Source organism: Leptonychotes weddellii, chromosome 2 (genome assembly GCF_054177405.1).
Source record: "Leptonychotes weddellii isolate Sample4059 chromosome 2, ASM5417740v2, whole genome shotgun sequence".
In the NCBI taxonomy this organism is placed as follows: domain Eukaryota; kingdom Metazoa; phylum Chordata; class Mammalia; order Carnivora; family Phocidae; genus Leptonychotes; species Leptonychotes weddellii.
In genome coordinates, this window is record NC_138370.1 from 108,925,207 (window position 1) to 108,944,707 (window position 19,501).

The 19,501-nt window shown below is 38.2% G+C and overlaps 1 protein-coding gene across 1 annotated transcript in view; it reads right to left on the reverse strand.

The window, feature by feature from the left end:
- Nucleotides 1-19,501, reverse strand: part of GRID2 (glutamate ionotropic receptor delta type subunit 2) — a 1,321,579-nt gene that overhangs the window by 22,479 nt on the left and 1,279,599 nt on the right. The gene's annotated exons all lie outside the window — the stretch shown is intronic.

Sequence of the window (19,501 nt, forward strand, 5' to 3'; positions counted from 1 at the left end):
AGGTGAGGGACAGTTAAACTGGTTCTCATGAATACCCAAAGGTCATGTACATAATCTAAGTACACTAATACTATCCTAAGCTTTTTTTTCTCATTTAATACTGTTTCTTAATTCAGAAGCGCAAATGCAAATGTATTGCACACTTTCTCCTTTTTAAACTTTAAAGACAAGTCAAAAAGCCATTTTTAGAACTAGAGAATTTAAGAGGCTAAGAAATGGGGTTTGTATATATGTATATATGGGACATTTTATCTTCTGGCCAGAAGTCAGAACTTTATAAAAATTTTAGGTCTGTTCACTAATGTGAAATAAGCTGTGTGTCCAGGGTATCACTCTCCAGAATTTGTGAGTGCAGTGTAGTATTCAGAGAATGTGATGAGTTATTCACTGTCCCTATTTTTCTGTAGAAAATAGGCGCTGCTTTTTTAACTGCTCTCAATGTGGGCACTTTACCAAAATACTTCTGTATCAGTTACTTAAACTTGATAGGAGGTAGGTGTTTGACCTAATCAGATTTGTGTATATTCACATTTTCTGTTGAATCATGTTGACAGTACTGTAAATTAAGTTATTTTGTAAGTCTTAGAGCATGATTACATTATGCTGTTTGGGATGACATTTGATATAAGCATATAAACTTCTTGTTTGATTTGGTAAGTACCTTGATTCTACACTGAAATACATTGTACTGAGGTGCCCAAACAGAACTTAATTACCCACAAAATCATCCTAAAACAACAGATTGGTCTGATACTGTGTCATATGCTTGTGTGACTCATACACATGTGGAAAAATGAGTATCCTCCAAGTTTGAGGATACTACCACACCCCAGCCCTTCCCATAAGGTAATTTACAAAAGAATGTCCTAGAATAGCAAAATTGAAGCTGATGAGAGCTAAGCTTTTAGGATTTATTCCATCTCAGACTGAACACACATGTGGCTTTTATAAACATTGCCATTTTTCGTATAAAGTTTCTGTTAAAAAAGAGAATTTTCCTTTACTTTTTGTCCTCCTCAGTTATAAACTTGGCATGCTAACCTAAGTCCAATTATGGGAGATGCTGGAGGATTCCCAGCATGAGATGTTCCTCAGCAGCCTTCTGACTTAACTTGGATGCAGCAGCCATGGGCAGATCCTAAACTAATGTCATTATAGCACATAAAGCCAAAACCGTTATTGCTTGCTCAAACCTTAGATACGGTTTGTTTTGAAAAAGCAAACTAACAATAACAACTTAGGCATTCCTTCTGAATTTACCATATGAGAATTACGAATAAAGGATCATTGAATTTAATTGTGATTGGAGTCTATATTTATAGAGCTCTTTAAGTAGTCTTTCATCTGTAAGTCTTTATCCCGTTCAAAATTTGCTGAACTTTTTAAATAGGTGGTTTTCCTCCACATAAAGTACACAGTTCTTCAGGTTCAACAGTTTATTGTGTTTATTCACTTTTGCTTTTGCAAGCATTGTTCCTAACTATAGATACAACTTGTTGCAAAAGTGATGCATTTTCCTAAATATTTTTTTAAAGCACAGGTAACCTTTAATCTATTAGAACATTAAAATTCAGAAGGAACAGTGTTAACACTTGGGATATAACGAGAGTGATGTGCTGTGAATCGTTGGATTAAACGACACCTGCTCTAACCTACACCTTAAAGGAATCTGGTATAGGGACATGCCCCATAATAAATGTTTCATAACTATAAGGCTTAAGATTATAACTAGTAGGTTAGAGGAAAAGCACTTGGGAAGTTTGTTATTTGTAATTTGTCACTATGTGACATTTCCCTCATATCATTCAATTTTAATTTTCCATTGCTGATTGAAAGGACATAAAATTGTATTATTTTATCTTTCTGCTGGGGTCATGGCTCTAACTTAACTGGTTTAATTAAAAAAAAAAGAAGTATCATTGACGTAAAAACTCAAGCTTTATAGAGCACTTCAAGTGATGGCATTCCATATACAATACATAGGCATAGTACCACAGCAACAAGGGTAATGTGAGAAATAGATGCACTTTGTACCAAGAGTTACATTACCCGGGTTAGCTTACTTTCTAGGAGAAGAGACCATATTCTATGAGACTATAGTGAAATGATATTCCTGTAGTTGTAATGAAAAAAAAAAAAGAGACTTATGCTCTTATCCAGTTTTTGCAGTGAGGCATGACCTGCAACATGAATCAGAGGAAATTAAAATAGAAGGAGTGCTTCTAGATTCTTTGTTACATTAAGTACCAAGTTATTTCTCAGTGAGTCTCCATGATGGTCCACAGAGCTCTGGGGATCCCCCAGGATCTTTCATATATAAGGATTGGTCTAAGATGCATGAACAAGATAAGCTGGTATTGGGGTGAACATCTCTGGTGGAGTGTGCAAGAAAGAGGAGAGAGAGTGTTATTGCTTAATGTCACTGATCATAGCCTGAGACCATTGAAGAGAGTTCCTAAGTTTCTGAATTTTAAAAATTTTTTAACATTTGGATTCCATTCTCCTTCAGTTCTGGGCACTGGTTGCCTGGAGCCATGCAGATGGGAAGTATGGCAAACAGTGTCCACGGAGATCATATCTAATAATTGATGACAGGGCCCACTAAGTCCTAGCACCCCCCTCCCCCGCCCCTGAGAATCAATGGCAACTATTCAGTTTCTCTTCCATCATTGTCTCCTACCCTGTGTTGGTCTTATCACTTTCACTTACGATAAATCAGGATACGATCCATACAGAAAACTGAGGATACAAAGGGTCAAAAGTTACAAACCCAATATACTAGGTGTTTTAGTGAGCAAAAAATAGACGAAATGAATTCTACTCACAAAACTATTTGCAAGTATGCAGGTGGATGGAAGGCACAATAAAATGTGATCAAAGAGAAGTCAAAGAATGACAGTGAGGGACAGATAAGGGTTTAGGACATGTGAAGGAGGGGAAATAGTTTAAGGATTGAGGTTTTTGGAAGAGGAGAGTGTAGCAGTTAAGAATACGAATATAGAGTTAGACTAACTTGGGTGGAATCCTTGTTTCCTTACTTCCTGAGAATGTACTGGCAAAGTAACATGACCCCTCTGAACTTCATTTTTTTCTAATCCATGAAATGATATAATACCGATCTTAAACTTATAATCATTATAAAGACTAACATGGTGCGTCCATGATGAGAGAGTAGAGTCCATTTGCTTATTGGGTTCCAATTTCTCTTTTTGGAACTGAATACTGACAGAGACAATGGTTAAGTCCAAACCCACAGTGCTGTCTAAGGTCAAATGTCCGGTCTGATAGTTTGGCCAATAGAATAGAGTGTTGGAGTGTGAAGTTTTGAGATTGTGGGTGAGGAAGCAGGCAGCTGTGAAAAGCCTAGGAAAACAGCATGAAGCTTTTAGGAGGTCAAGCCAGGGGCCAGAAGCCTTATGAAGACAGAAGGACAGCCTCAATTTCAGTGCTATCATTTACTATCTTCTTAACCATGACCTCTCACTGACCTGGGTTTAATTTGAGGGACAGAATATAATGTAGGGTGAGGACACGACATTTCAATAGTGCTAGCTCCTTCTCCAGATTTCTTGTCAACTTGAGACTGAGGAGGCCACCGAAGGACCTGTCACTGTACAGCAAATTCACAGCTGCCCAAGAAGCAACTCAGTCAATCACTGTCCTTCCCATGAAGGCTGCAATCAATAATGCCACAGGAGCATTTCCCCCCAAGAACCAATAACTGCCTGGAACTGTGGGAGACCCATTACAACCCTGAGAATGTGATGTGGAAAAATGAGACGAATAAAATAGTTTACTCACCAAAAAGAAAAATACAAGAAAAGCAACACCACCATACGTTTAATTATGAAACCTTGCTCTCACCCTAGGGGAGTTCATGGATTCAGCAGCTAGCCACAGATCAACCGAGAGCACAATGGGTAGATTTGTTGTAATTTATGAGAATCTGACTCCTAGACGTTTCATGAGATCACATTTTAAATTTTGCACTGGCCAGAAGAAACAAGGTTGTCAGGTGATCCTCAGAATTTACATTACTTTTGTTGTGAATAATATTAAAAAATCTACCTTTATCAATAGTACTGGGGCATTTTCATTTCTATGAGCTTTGAGGACTTGAGAATGATCCTAACTCAGGTATAAACTGGACTTGGAAATTCTAGTAAGGAATATTGATTGCAGCATAATGGACCCTTGGTTTAATTCACCTCTAGTTCAGCCCTGTAACACATCACCATAGCAACTCTCCCAATATTCTCTACATTTCCCAAACCCTGAATTGCACTTCCACCTGCCTCATTCTTAGCAGAGGATCTCATTTCCTACTTTACTGAGAAGATTAAGCCACTGGGTAGAAACTCCCTTATGTTTTTGAAATGACATCACTCTCTCTTCTATCCTAGTTCTTAGAAAAACTGTGCCTACTCCTGGTGAGAATTAGCTTTTAACAGAAAGCCTTTATCCCCAACTATAACTATTCTAGAGGTTCTCCACTTGAATGATCATTTGCATTTCCTTGGCTCTAGACCAGAGATTCTGATTTACTAGTTCAGAATCCTCACCCCAGGGGATTGTCATTATCAAGCTGGTTTGGTGAAACCACAGATTTGTCTGTCTTTGAACTCTCTCCAGAAGTTCGCTTATAATTTTCTAATGACTGTTTTGTTCCTTCACTCAAGCGATCTGTTTGACCTCTCCCAAAGGATTATGAGCTCCTTAGGTCAGGTAATGGTGTCGGGGATCTTTGTGTGCTCTGCAGTACTTACCATCGTAGTTTGCACATAGGGTGACGGGGTGAAAGGCGGAGCTCAGGAAGGGAGACTAATATGTGCTCCCCAGGGGGCAGTAGGCAGCAACAACGCCTGATAATTCCTCACAGTTCTTGAGACCTATCTATCTCTTCACCAGCATAATTCACTTTATGGCAATTAACTTACGTAATTCTCAAAACCGCCCTATGACTTTGCTGATTTTATCTCCATTCTTATGTATTTAGAAACCCAGGAACAGGGAAGTGAATTCGTTTGTGTAAGGTCATAGGGCCAAAGAGTATTGTTTTTTGGTTTGTTTTATTTTTGGCAGGGAGAGGAAGAACAAAAAGCCTGTACAAAGAGAGCATTGCAGAGGTTCATTAAAGAAACGTTACCTAGTTCTGTAGGTGGCGGTGGGGGTGGGGGGTGGGGGTGGGGAGGTCGCTTTGGCAAAAGTGATCAAAGAAAGTGCTATAAAGGAGGCAGCTATTTGAACTAAGGCTTTGAGATACAGAGCCGGGGGGACAGCCATTTCAGGAGAAGGAACAGGACAGATGGAAGCGTGGTGGGGGTAGGAGAGAAGCTTGCCTCTGGTCCCTTCATCAGTTGAAGGAAGCTCAGTGCTACTAACTCTCCCTTCCCTATATACTCAATTCCAAGAATGAGAAGAAAAGAGAGATGATGGCCAGGCGGCTCTATGAAGCATGGAGAGGAACTGGGATCGTTTTCTCATTTTCCCCTTGAAAAATGATTCCAACTGCACTTCTCCCTCCTTCCTAATCCACACCTTATTTTGCAAATGATCATTTCCCTTGTATCTTACAACTTTGATAAGCTGTATTTTAATTCAGTCAACCTTCTAAAAGCCCTTCTATGACAGAGGAAACTAGTACATTTTGAACACTGAAATTTAAACTTACAAAATACAACAAAACCGAAATGATCTTTAAAATCTTACCAATTTATCTGTCTCTGCTTTTGTCTCTGTCTCTCTCTCTCATACACACACATACACAATGAAGGAAGAATAAAAGGTTGGCTTGCCCATCCCTATCCAGTTTACCTAACCTATTTAATAGAATGAAGAAAATAATCAGGACAAAGGTAATATTTCTTACTGAGACCAAATATGACTCTAACCGACTACACTTGTACCTTATCCAGTTGTTGCTCTGGTTCACTTAACATTTATGACTTGGCAAGAATTCTTGACAACTACAATGAAATATGAAGATACAACACATTTATCACAATGATCTATGTTGTCCTTTAGGCCTTACCTCTAACATGAAAAGAAAAAAAAGCAAGAAAAGTAATTCAGTGCTCCTCCTGCCTTGAGCCCTCATCTCTGTCAGCCTCCACATCCTGTCAGACCTTGCAAGTAGAATGGGTCGTTTGGCACACATTAAAGTTATTTTGGGGGGTTAAACATAATAGAAATGAAAAAGACTGTAAGGCATTTTGATGGAAGTATGCTTGCTATCTTATGTACCTGCCTTTAAACAAAATCTTGGTTTAGATACCTATAATCATTTAGCGCCTTTATGCATTTTTCTCACTGGCAGAAGCGGCTTTAGACTCTCATTCAAAGACAAATTGCAGCTAATTACTCCTGGCCTCCTGCAGACTCTCCAAGGAGTCGTATGAATGATGCAGAGGTTCTTATTCCAAAATTCTATCCTGCCTTTCAGTTTGTGGAGTCTCATGGAATCTTTCTTGGTAACAAACAAACAAACAAAAAACAAAAAACAAAAAAACCCATTTTCTCTTGGTGTTACTGTTCATAGGGATAATTTCCATATAAAAAATCACACATGAATTAACTGTTGACCACACTTATAATTTATAGGGTTTTCAGAATGAATGTCCATGCTACTTATTTGTATATCATTTATCAAGTTCTTAGATGACCGCTTACTACTAGATACGGACCCACCCAGCATCTCTACACAATGTCTCAACTCAGACTTCAGAATACACTCAAACCCTTTTTAGGTGAAGTTGTGATTAATTTTATAGATCACATTTCTTAATGATAAGTAATTGATGTGTTTTTGTTTTTAATACTTCTTATGCTTATTAGTCTTTCTAAGCATTTATCAAAATTTCCTTGAGCTGTTAGACATCATATGCCCAAGGAAACCTACTAATCCAAAAACCAATATAGCCAAACAGTCTTTTCTTTTGAGTAGAAAACATTTTATCTGCAGCTTAAAAAATAGTACTTACCTCATGGTGACACTGTGAGAATTAAGACATCCTAACTTTTTGAATGTCGTTAAGATAAATGATTTCAAGTATCAGAGACTATTAATGAATTTTGCATTTGATAATATGACAAATTAACTTAGATTATTAGTATACTATTTCTCTGAACGACTTAAAACATTTTACATATAAGACTTTGACAAGCAAATATGTGCAGCAGTTTTTTTTTGTGTGTGTATATAAAGTGATTAGTCTTCATAAAAAGAATAAAACTCAGTCAAGGGATCATTACCCACTTTTTCCAAAGTGCCTTATATGGCATAACATTCATTCAACAAATAATTATTGAACAGCTACTATATGCTGGGCACTCGGCTGCTGCTGGAGAACAATGACAAGAAATAGGAGATGATCCTTGCCCTCACTAATCACATAGTCCAGTGAGGCACACTGGCATTAATAAAACAGTCACATGAATGTAATATTACAGCTGAGAGAAGAGCTACACACGGGAGTTATTTGTAGAGTCCCTAATCATGGTATTTGATGCATTCAGAAAACTACAGGGGTCAGAAGGAGATATATATGCTTTAGAACAGTTTTTCAAGTCTTTAGAAATGAATTGCTTTTATGGTGAAACTAAACAAAGCAGAGTGGAAAAAGAAAGTTACTTGCAGACAGGCATTTTTAAAATTCTGATTAAATTACTTGTGCTTTAAAATAATTCCTTTCAACTTTGTTTCAGTGGAGTAACAGGACAGAAAGTGTTATGATCAGTTTTAATGAATGTCATGTCACAGCTTTCTTTTTAAAGTATTATGTACCTTTTGCTAGATGTGGTTTGAGATGGAATAGACTCTTGTCTTCTATAGTTTGCATACATACACACAGACAAGGCAGGAGTGAAAAATATTGTCTTCCATCTCCTTGTAAAAAAATCTGTGACTTTTTGTCAATACTTGCAAACACTTGCCTCCATTAAAGAGAATTATATTTCTTGGCGATTTTTCAAGTGAGAAACAGAGTTGGCCAATTAGATTAATTACAATGAACATAACCACCGGACTTACAAGTCCATTTTGATGACTAGAATAAGCAAATGAAACAGCCTCGCTGTGGTACAAAAAAGGTCTGAAAAGAAAGTTAGTTTAAAATGACGCATTGCAGTGTACTATATTGATTGGTTTCCATAATGTTCACACCAAACATAAAACAAAACTGGCATGACTACCAAAACACTTTGGGTCTTTTTTTTTTCATTCAATATTGGGTACTTGTTCCCGTTTTGGTAGTCCTGTTGAGACCAAATCCAGGAGTGAAAACATGCCTTGGAATAATGATTCCTGAGAAAGACTGCAACCCAAATGTTCAGCTGAAGTTCAAGAATTTGTAGAAAACAATGTATATTAGCTTGTACTTGATGGGAGAGTTGACTATCCTGCTTTTGTGACGAGTATTTAACCAAGTCACTAGAGCAGCCTGGCTGCGTTCCCTAAATAAAGTGTGAAATGAAGCTTTCCTCTGCCATAGCATTGTGGGGCTGCAATAACACTGGGCTTTAAGAGCAGGCGTTGCACCCTATTCACCTCTGTAGCTTCTCCCCAGCACAAGCACAAAGCACACTGTTACACTATACATATTTGTTAAATGAGTACTTAGTACCTTCCCCTTTCCACCATAAAATAGTTCTTATAATTCAGGACCTTGGGATATTGCTTGCCCGTTATTCCTTCTCAATTAAAAATAGCTTTTAGAATATACCAAAGATCTATATTTTACATGGAGAAATTTCTGGTTCTTTGGCACAGAATCACCTGTTGCTCATTGTTACACAATCTGTGGTAGTTCTGTTTACCTTGGGGTTTCTTGTAGAGCTAACAGAATTAGACAACCTAGCCCCTGCTGCCAACACAGGGTGAACCTAACCAGGGACCACTCCAATAAGTCCACTAACAATCATTGTTCAATTTTTTTTTCCTTTGCTGAAAGAAAAATTAAGTCTGTCTGTAACAACAACAACAAAGAAAAGAAAAAAAGAAAAAGAAACATACCATAACAAAAGCAATTGTAATTTTCATCTTCATTATAATTGAAAATGTAATTGTTTTCATTTTTAAACAATACATTTAATTGGATAAACCTGGCTCCATATTTGGCTTCTGAGTCAATACAAAAAAAAAAAAAAAAAAGAAAGAAAAGAAAAGAAAAAGAAAGCTCAAACTGACTTAGCCCATGTTTTGCGCTCTTTAAGTTCAAGTGTAAATGTAAAGAGAAGTCCATTTCCCAAGCTTCCTAAACTCCGGTTTCCACTCAAAGGAGTATCTGCTATTGGGATTAAGGGGCCACTTTGCTGCCCTTTGGTAATCTTATCTCCAAAAGAAATTCCTCATGATCACTGACATGAACAAAATGTTGTATATTTTTATAAATGTGTATCAGCCTCTGCTATGTAATCTATTTTGTTAAACCTAGGAAATTAGAAATCTATGGCTCAGGGAAGTATTAAGCAGGAGACCACATTCTTCCTTTTATTGACTTGACTTCTTTCTTTTTCCCTAAGTCTTCTAAAATCTGCTGTGATTTTGCAAAGCAGATGTACTTCAATTGTCTATAAGATCAACAATAACATTTTTAAAAAAGATTTATTTATCTTAGAGAGGAGAGAGAGAGAGTGAGCGCAGGGGGGGGCGGTGGGGAGGGGCAGAGAGTCCCAAGCACACTCTGCGCTGAGCCTGATGTGGGGCTCGATCTCACGACACTGAGATCATGACCTAAGTGGAAACCAAGAGTCAGGAGCTTGACCAACTATGCCACCCAGATGCCCCAACAATAACATTCTCTTAAGATGAAATGTAATTTCTGTAGAGTTTTTTCTTCTAGAAAATTCACAGTGGATCAAGCAGCTGGTCATGAAAAAATGATGATGATAAGGAGAGTAAAAGTTATTGCAGCTTAGAGTTATTGAGCACTTCTATGATACCAATGCTGAGGGCTTTGCACACATGATTTTATTTCATCCTCAAATGACCCTAAAGGAAAGTTACTAATAATATATCCATTTTACAGATGAAGGGACTGAGGCTAAGAGAAGTTAGGATGCTCACTCCATGAGGGCAGGGCTTGCACTCTTGTTTGTTGCCAGTGCCTGGAATAGCACTTTGGAACCTACAGGGCACTTGTGAGTGCTCAGAAGCACTCAGTATATATTCATAGACTAGATGAGGGAATGAATTAGCAGTTAGGATATATATGGGGAAAATTCAGGAAGATTCTAAGTGATGAAATTGACAATGATAAAATGTGGAGGATTGTAAATGATAGTTTTAAAAATAAACTATAAAATGGAGCGCCTGGGTGGCTCAGTCAGTTAAGCGTCTGCCTTTGGCTCAGGTCATGATCCCAGGGTCCTGGGATCCGAGCCCCAGTGTCGGCTCCCTGCTCAGTGGGGAGTCTGCTTCTCCCTCTCCCTGTGCCCCTCACCCTGCTCGTGCTCTCTCGCTTTCTCTCTCAAATAAATAAATAAAATCTTTAAAAAAATTGACCCTTTAAAAAAATAAAAATAAACTATAAGAGTAGTAACAAAGAATGTCAGAGAGAGGAAATTCACACATTTCCTAATCTGGAGTTGTTCTGGGCATGACTGCTCATCACTTGGGGGTCATCTTTGAAAAAAGTGGCATGCTATAAGAAAAAAATGTAAAAAGGAATGTATAAATTAAAAAGGAAAAGTCCCACATTTCCTTTGTTCTTACTCTTCCCCAAGCGTATTTCTCAGATTTGCCCACTATCAACAGTTCAACAGTTCCACACCCACATGTGAATGTATACACCACTTCTTATTTTTCACGAAGAAGAACATATCATAAAACTATTGTATGATTTGCTTATTTACTTAGTTATTTTGCTTTGTTTTTTTTTTTTAAATTTAAAAATAATGTGTGCTATGGATATCTGTCAATATCAACATTACATTCAACTGTATGGATACACCATCATTTATTTAAGTCGTCTCCTACTGATGGACATCTAAATAGTTTTTTTAATATAACAAAGCTGCAGTAAAAATCCTTGTATGTATATCTTTCTATACTTTTTCAAGTATATTGGCAGGATAAATTTCTAGAAGTAAAGTTACCAGGTCTAAGAGTAAAATGTTAACATCCATTGCCAATTCCTTCAAAAAAGCTATAGCAATTTACTTGGGGAGCTTTTACAAAATACGGTCTCCTGGGCCTATATCTATGTCCACTGAATCAAAACCTTAGTAAGTAGAGCCTGAGAATGTCTCAATACATTTTAAAGCTTTCCAGGTGAAATCAGTCAGGTGTGAGAACCACTGATCTAGATCATTCTCTTCTTTTTGGGCTAAGTGTGGTTGAGAAAGGAACTAAAATCAGCCTTAACATAACAGATGTAGTTTGTTGAAATTATGTAATCCCTCAATTATCAACAATTAGATATGAATGATAATTTTTCATTGCTTTCAAATACATTATCTTAATTCAGCCTCATAATCACTCCTTACGAGTAAATAGAAGAGAAGAGAAAAATGAACTAAAGTCCAGAAGCTTAAGACAATTCAAATAAAAAAATGATAAAACCAAGATTAGAATTCAGGTCCTTAAACTTTAAATCTTCTTTTCCCCCATGTCCCCTCCCATTATACTTTATAGCAAAGTGGATTATCACTGTGTTGTTCTATCCTGTTAGATATTTACGTGTAATGACTCTGTGGGAAATGTGATTTTAGATTTTAAGAAGAAAGTTCAAGTATCATTTTGGGTTGTGTCTTATAGTTCTATAGAAGACAATGAGACAACCACTTGTCTGGTGCTAACAAGAGAGTAATCAACATCTGTATCTAAACACTTAGTCTCAAAAGATCTGAGGTTGGGACTATAGCACCTTCAGTACACAGATTGGCCCTGATAATATCTCTAAGTCTTTTTCTTTCCTTTTTTTTTTTTTTTTTAAGTAATCTCTACACCTAATGTGGGGCTCAAACTTACAAACTTGAGATCAAGAGTTGCATGCTCTGCTGATCAAGCCAGCCAGGCACTCCTCTAAGTCTTTTTCTTAAAGATGAATGATTGGGACCATAGAAGAAGCCAAAGACAGTGGCTGCTCTACACGGATGAGAGAACTAAGCCTAACCAGAATGCACAGAATAAGGAGGCCAGCTCCCCATAGCTCCCCCGGGTTCTGCCTAGCTTACTGGAAGGTCATCCTGGGCTCGGAAGTATTTCAGTCAACAGAACCTCAATCAAGAGTAACTTAAAACTTACCTTTCAAGAAAATTCCTGCCTCAACAAAGAGTAGAATGGCATTTTTGTGAAGGTGAATTTTATACAGTTATTATTACTCTTAAATGAAATAATGAATATGAGAATGGCCCTTATTAGTAGCATTTATAATGGGCTTAGAATTAGGAAAGTAATCCGATCAACCAGAAGCTGAGATCCAGGCTTGCAGATAGGCAGAAGAGGAAGGAACTAATATTTGTTAAACTCTTGGAGTTTATTAGGCATTATAACTTTGAATGTCTGAGGTTCTTGATTAGGGCAAGGAGGTGAGAGCTGACTGTGGCAGAGGAATGAGTCAGTATAGCCAAGGGAAAATCGATGGTGTTTATTTATGCAGTGTCAAACAGGCCAGGGTTGGAGGCAATCACCAATGTATTTCCTAGGGAGTGAATTTCCTGAAATGTTTGTCACCAGGTGCTGCTACCTTAGGTGGGTGGGGGGTGGGGTGGGGGGGGAGGTGGCATCATTTTGGGGAACAGTGACTACTTTTCCTCCAAATTAGGTGTCCTTCAAAGTAGGTACTCTATATCAAGTCAGAGACAGTTAAGTGATCGCTTGGACCAGAAACAATGTGTCTAATTTGTTACTCTTTAAAAATTAGAGAATCCTGACTCTTGGTTTAGGCTGAGGTCATGATTGTGGCGGGGTGGGGGGTGGTTGTGGGATGGAAACCTGCCTCCCACTCTGCGCTTAGCGGGGAGTCTGCTTGGGGATTTCTTTCCCTTTGCTCCTCCCCCTGCTCTCTCTCTCTCTCTCAAATAAATAAATAAATCTTTTTTTAAAAAGTCATAATCCCAAGTTTCTTTTTTCTCTCTTTCAGAATTTTTCACCCCTGTTGGGTGGGCCAATCTGCAACATTAAGTAGTGTGGGGCCCGCAGTTTGAGGAAGGTGAAAGTACCTGCCTCCATGTGGAGTGAGGAGGAAAAAAGCAAGATGATTTCTATATGGAGATTGCTCTTTGGATCATGAGTCTATAGTTGAAGAAACTGTAGCTACTCTGTGGCAGTGACCCAAATGGCAGATGTAGCTACTAGAAGGATATAAACAGAGTTTAATCATACTAGTGTGTTAAATGCAAACAGAGAGAGTGTCAGTAAATGCCTTTGTACAGAGGAAGCATTGTGGGCAATAAAGAAATATCTCGATCTTAAATAAAAATTGTGAACTAGCTGAAGTTTCTACAGGCCTTCACTAGGAGGCTGTGCCCTGTCCCTCTCCACCATCCTCTGAGGCCAGTCTCTAGTTCCTTGAATGACCCAGGCTCAGAACCTATCAATGGTTGCTCATCCTGTATCTTCAGAGCAAAAGACTCAATTAAGTGTTTTCCAGTGGGAAGCACTTACTTTATCCTTATTACAACTTTTTGTTGTTTTCAGCCTTCCTGCCACATTTCTCTTCCTGTCTCTGGTTACATGTTAGAGGTACTCAGACCTTGGTCCTGGGTGTTTTCTACTGTCTTCTCCTCCTATATTTTCTTTCTAAATACCTCAGTCATTCTTTAAGTACCCTCTACGTGTTGATACATCCCAAATTTATGCTACCTGTAAAGACTGCTTCTCTAAGATTAATGCACGGACTCAGGAACCAGAATTCCTGGTTCAAAGTCTGGCACCATTATTGTCTGTTGTGTGGCTTTGGACAAACAACTTCTTTTTGCCCTGATCTCCTCACTTGTAAGATAAAGATAATAATAGAATGAATCTGCTGGGGTTCTGGGGTTGTTACAAGGATTATGAGTTAAAATTTATAAAGTGCTTAGGGCAGTGCTTCGCACTAAAGTAAGTGCTATATTAATATATTACATCTTGAAAAATAAGCAACATTTCTATTAGGCCATGTTGACTGATTCATTCATGGTTTACTGAGCATCTACTGTGTGCTAATCATGGTCATGTGTAACTTTGGCCAAAGCAAGGAACTCCAGGAACCTCTTAGAAAGGTAATTTTTGGAAGTGTAACTATAGGTGTTTCACGAACATAGAATTTTCCTCTAGGCAACCAATGCCTTTCATCTTTTTTTTTTTAATAGAACAAATATGACCTCAGCACCCAGGTTATACTAAATTGTAAAATGTTTTTTCTACTCTTTCTTTTTCTTATTATCTGCTGAGTTGTATAGTACATGTATAGTACACAGAATGCTAGGCATATGTCATTGAATGTCATCATGAACAATAGCCAAAAAGAAAAACAGAAAAAGAAAAATTTATTGTTCCTCAATACTTACTTGAGAACACAGTAACAAGTTTTAAGTTTTCACCATAGTGGTCATGTGGGTTGGCCCATCCTAAACTTGTTTCTACCAAATGAGTTAATAGAGAAGAAAACATTATTTTATTGACCAGGCAATGACAACATTGCTCTGAAGAAAATGTGCTTACGTTCTCTATGGGAACCTATCATTTAATATGTTTTCTATTTTAAATCATAATTTGAGCTGGGAACATTTCCATCATTTTTATAAAGAACCCAAGTTACATTGATGAATGTACGGAAAATTATATTTCCCAAAGAGGGAGTATCAGTTTTTCTATACACTGTGGAGTCCTAGATAAGAAATAAAAGGACTTAAATAGATAGTGGGTGATTTTTTTCTTCTTCTAACAGTAGCTTTATTTTTTAAATGAGAAAAAGAAGTTATATGTGGAAAGTAAAGTATTGGTTGTATATATACGACTTTCTGCAGGTTGTCTGAAGTATTGGAGATTGACACAATGACCGAAAGACAAAGATTCTATTTGAATCGTTAAGGCCCAAGTCTACTGAAAAACACAGGATGAACACAGTGACTCCTTTGTGTAGTCAAAGGTGTACTTAGGGAAATGGTGTCTTTGTGCAGTGCTTCGATCTGCTTTGTTAGAGAACAACATTCTATTTTCTTTGGTTTTCTTTTATTTTTTTCCCTTCCCAACTCATCATGCAGGCTTTGCCTCTTACTGAGCCAGCAGACCTGGCTTCTGATTTGACCATGCTTGCTTGCAGTTGACAATGCATCTTGGACTCAAGATGACAGGCAGGAGTATTTCATAAACTTAGGCTTTATTGGTATTTCCAAAAGTTATATGCGTACCTGCATATTGTAGCATCATTGTGCTTGGATGACTACAGTGCAAAATGGATTGGTGGCAAAGAAATGTATTTATGTTTAGTGTAGCTTTTGGAGCCACACAAAATATTTTATTAAAAGCTTCAAATTTATTCTGGCACCTTCCAAAGGATAAAAGTTTCTTTGTCAGGACAAAAATTAATGGTTTGCAATGTTTTTTTTGTTGTTGAATCTTTCTTTGAAGTTTGCCTTAAAAAAAGATTTAGAAGATACTTTTCCTGTAGAGTATTCTGACATCTTTATTTGTTACAATTTGTGTTTTCTTACTAACCTGATACGTTCCCACCACCTAGATAAAAAAAAGACCAGGTCATATTCTTTCTTACTGGCTGTCAGTGATGGGATTCTCCAAGTTCATTCCTCTGCTGAAACTTGGTGAACGAGTTCAAAAAAGAAATATAATGTTTTGTGATTTCAAATTTAATTTTATGTGGGAGAGACTGAGGGATTTTTATGGTAGTGATTTTATGTATATTATCAAATTTTATAACATTTGATTTAATTAAGGGAAACCAAAAACTCACCACTGACAATCTTGCAGTGTTTGGTTCAACTTGCCTTACCTTAGCAGAAAGCAAATAGTTTCACACACTTTTAAAATTAGCTTATAAAATAGATGTGCAAATCAGGAATATGAGCCTTATCTCATGACTCAAGGAAGAGAGAGTCAGGAATGGGGAACATAGAGGGGGAAAACCTTTCTTAAGTAATTTAGTTTCTTCCAATTACAGAGCTGAGTGCTCTCATATGTGTTAAATCAACTATTCTTCCCAGCTATCCTCTGAGGGAGAACTATTATCAGGCTGGTTTTATAAATTAATGCCTTGAGATTAAGCTAGTTTGAGTAACTTGATGACAGTTTCTCAGCAGAAAGAAACAGAGCTCTGATGCAAATCTTAGGAGGTCTTGACTCTTAAGCCTATCCACATGATTAAAGGACTTTTATAGGGAGAAGATACCTTTGGGAAAAGTTTAAAAAAAGCAAAAAAAAAATGGTTTTGGGCAAAGTAAAATTTAAATGGTCATAATGGCTAATGAAAATCAACTTTGCTGCTTTCTCTGTGGGCTGAGATATTCCTACTCATATGTCAGCCCTATATAGACCATGTAATTCTGAAAGCCTCAGTGGGAGATGATTATTTACATTAATTAAATGTACCTGATGTCAGTGAAGAAGGCATCAGCAGATCCCACTTGATGTGGGGTTCCAATCTGTAGTTACTTATTGATCAATATTGATAGTTGAAGGAACATCAAAAAGGAAAAAAAAAAACCTTCAAGCTCTGAGTTCTTTGAGATATGGGGAAGTTCCTTTCCATGAATATATATTTATAAATAGGTAGACAAATAGGTAGGTAAGTAGATATATAGAGACAGAGAGAGATCTATCTGAATGTCTGTTATTTCCTTAATAACAATTTAAAGTAGAAAACATCTTATTTTAATAGGTGGGCTGCTTCAGAAGCAGGCACCCAGGGAAAGTTTCTATATTAGAAACTAGTTTTGTTCTACCTCATAAACAAGAAAGCCAGAGCATCTTTGAGGGTCTGATAGCAGGGATCAGGCAGGAACTCCTCTTGTTTTGGCACATGTGGGGATATATGCAAGGCGGGCTGAAGGACCCACATGCTGATTCTGCTCTGGGCTTCTTTCAAGGGCATACAGAAGAGCATAAAAGTGTCCATCTTATGGAAACAACATACAGCAGTCTCTATACATAAATGCATATAGCTGCATTACCTACATGTGACCAATTATTCAGAGAGATAATACTATGAAACTGAAAGCAAATGTTCTAGAAAAACTTTCTGGATGACAGTGGGTGGAGTAAGTGCAATAAAAATTCTCAAAATTTTAAGCAATCAATAACTACTTTGATTTCAGTTGTAAATTGAGCAGAAATATGTTGTTTTTTTTTTTTTTTTAAGATTTTATTTATTTATTTGAGACAGAGAGAATGAGATACAGAGAGCATGAGAGGGAGGAGGGTCAGAGGGAGAAGCAGACTCCCTGCTGAGCAGGGAGCCCGATGCGGGACTCGATCCTGGGACTCCAGGATCATGACCTGAGCCGAAGGCAGTCGCTTAACCAACTGAGCCACCCAGGCGCCCCGAGCAGAAATATGTTGTTAATGCTGCTAAGCCATCAGCATCTCTCTGCAATTTAGTGCTATCCTTTCTCTTTTATTTGTAGTTTCTCTTCTACTTTCTGTTTTTTTTTTTTTTTTTTTTTAAAGTGGCCCCACATGTGCACAACAAAGCAAATGTTTGCTTGGAATATGTTGTTTTCCTAGCATCATTATAGAGAAAGGGTAAGAAAAGGACATTTGAACTGCAGCAGTGTGAGAAGCTGTCCTTTTCAAAAGCATTTTTTGCAGTGTGGCCATTAGCTACTGATGGAGTTGCCATGGTTATAAGAGGTCCACTGTGGGAGAAATCTTCATTTATTATCAGATTTTGACAGCAGCGGTCAGGATGCTTGATATGGGGAAAAATAAGAACAACAACATAAAAGAGCCTTGGCCATTTTAGCCACACAAAGAGTTGAGTTATAACACTAAAAAAAAATATTCAACGATAAAGTCATGGGTGAGTTGAGTGTCAAGAAAAATCTTGCTTTTGAAATAAAATGTATTCCTGTAAACAGCAGTGGCAGAAAATGATAGTTTACTAAAGAAGCAGGAAAGAAACGGCAGCAGGCATAAACCTACTGAGTTGAACACGATTAAATCATTTCATGTAATGGTTTGTAGCAGTTGTGCTTTCTTATACATTCTTTCTCATGCAAAAATCTGGGTGATCTAAGCTACAACTTCAAGGGTCACTGAGCTTCCTGTGTTTTGGTACTTTAGTACAAGGAAAAACGTTTGAAAGCCCTGGAAATACTATCCTCACATAAAAAAGTATAATAAATCCCATTACGTGGGCCTCACTTTGCTGTGGATTCACATCCTCCACGGAAAGTCTATGATACGCGTATTAGCGTTCTTCTGTGGTCTTAGTGCTCTCGTATGAATTTGATGTTTGCTTCTTTGGAATGACAGCTGATTTCTCTTGATGATGGTCAGTGTTTAGAAAAAAACCACAGTGTGTCTCTAGTCTCAAAAACAAAATACAAATATGTAATAGATCATGCAGTATTTATTTCTGGTTGGGGCAGGACAAGAGCAGAGACCGTATCCCTGCTGGATTGCTGATACGGACACGAGTCTGTGATGTTTCTGTCTGCTGAGCAGAGGCAAAGCTTGCTTATTAGAGAAGGTGCACTGACAGGGATAAGCACGGTCATGGCTCAGGCTTTGGGGATAAAAGCTGGAAGATGCCTCGAAAGAGGGCTGGTAGCAGTGGACAGTGCACGGTCCCTGAGGCAGCATAAGGGATGAGTGAGGATCCTGAGCGCAAGCCCGCACCCCTGGAAGGAGTCTCCGCAGGGTGGGCTCAGCGCTTACACGGGAGCTGCCCCTCCGGCAGGACTCAACGCTGCCATCACCCATGCTGACAACTTTTTCCACTCTGATTTTCATCGTCTTTACTCCATGGAAAGTACTTTCCTGAGGTCACTAATGATTTAGTCCTTGACTGCAACAGATAGCTCTCAGGCGTGACCTTCCTGGCCTCTTCTCTTTCAGCCCAAGGGCTGTCCCTCCCATTTTACCTGCTCTGATGAAGCGATCATTGATGGGGCATGGCATATATGTCAAGCCTATAGCTAGGTTTTTCTAACAACTCACGGGGTAGGCATAGGTCAGGAAACTGAGATTTAGAATTCAAGTAACTTACTTGAGGAGTCGGGCTCCTAATATTATGAGTGACATTTCGGGGCCAACCATAGGCAATTACAAAGGGAGCAAGCCTTAGGGAGGAAAGCTGCTCTCCCCAGCACCAGACTCGGGGTGCAGCCAACAGACTGCAGTCTCTGAGGGGAGCTGCCGTCGAGGACTCTGGCCCCTCTGGCTGGCCATGTTCTTGCCCATTTTTGCATTCTTAGCAGAGGTGCCCTCAGCAGGAGAGGCCTTTAGTAGAGGCCTTCCTCAGGCTCCTCTGCGGGGAAACCTTCAGGGGAACGAAGGGAAAACTTAAAGACATTTTTCCCTACTCTAACTCACCGCTCTGTGCTCTTCCACCACTAGCCC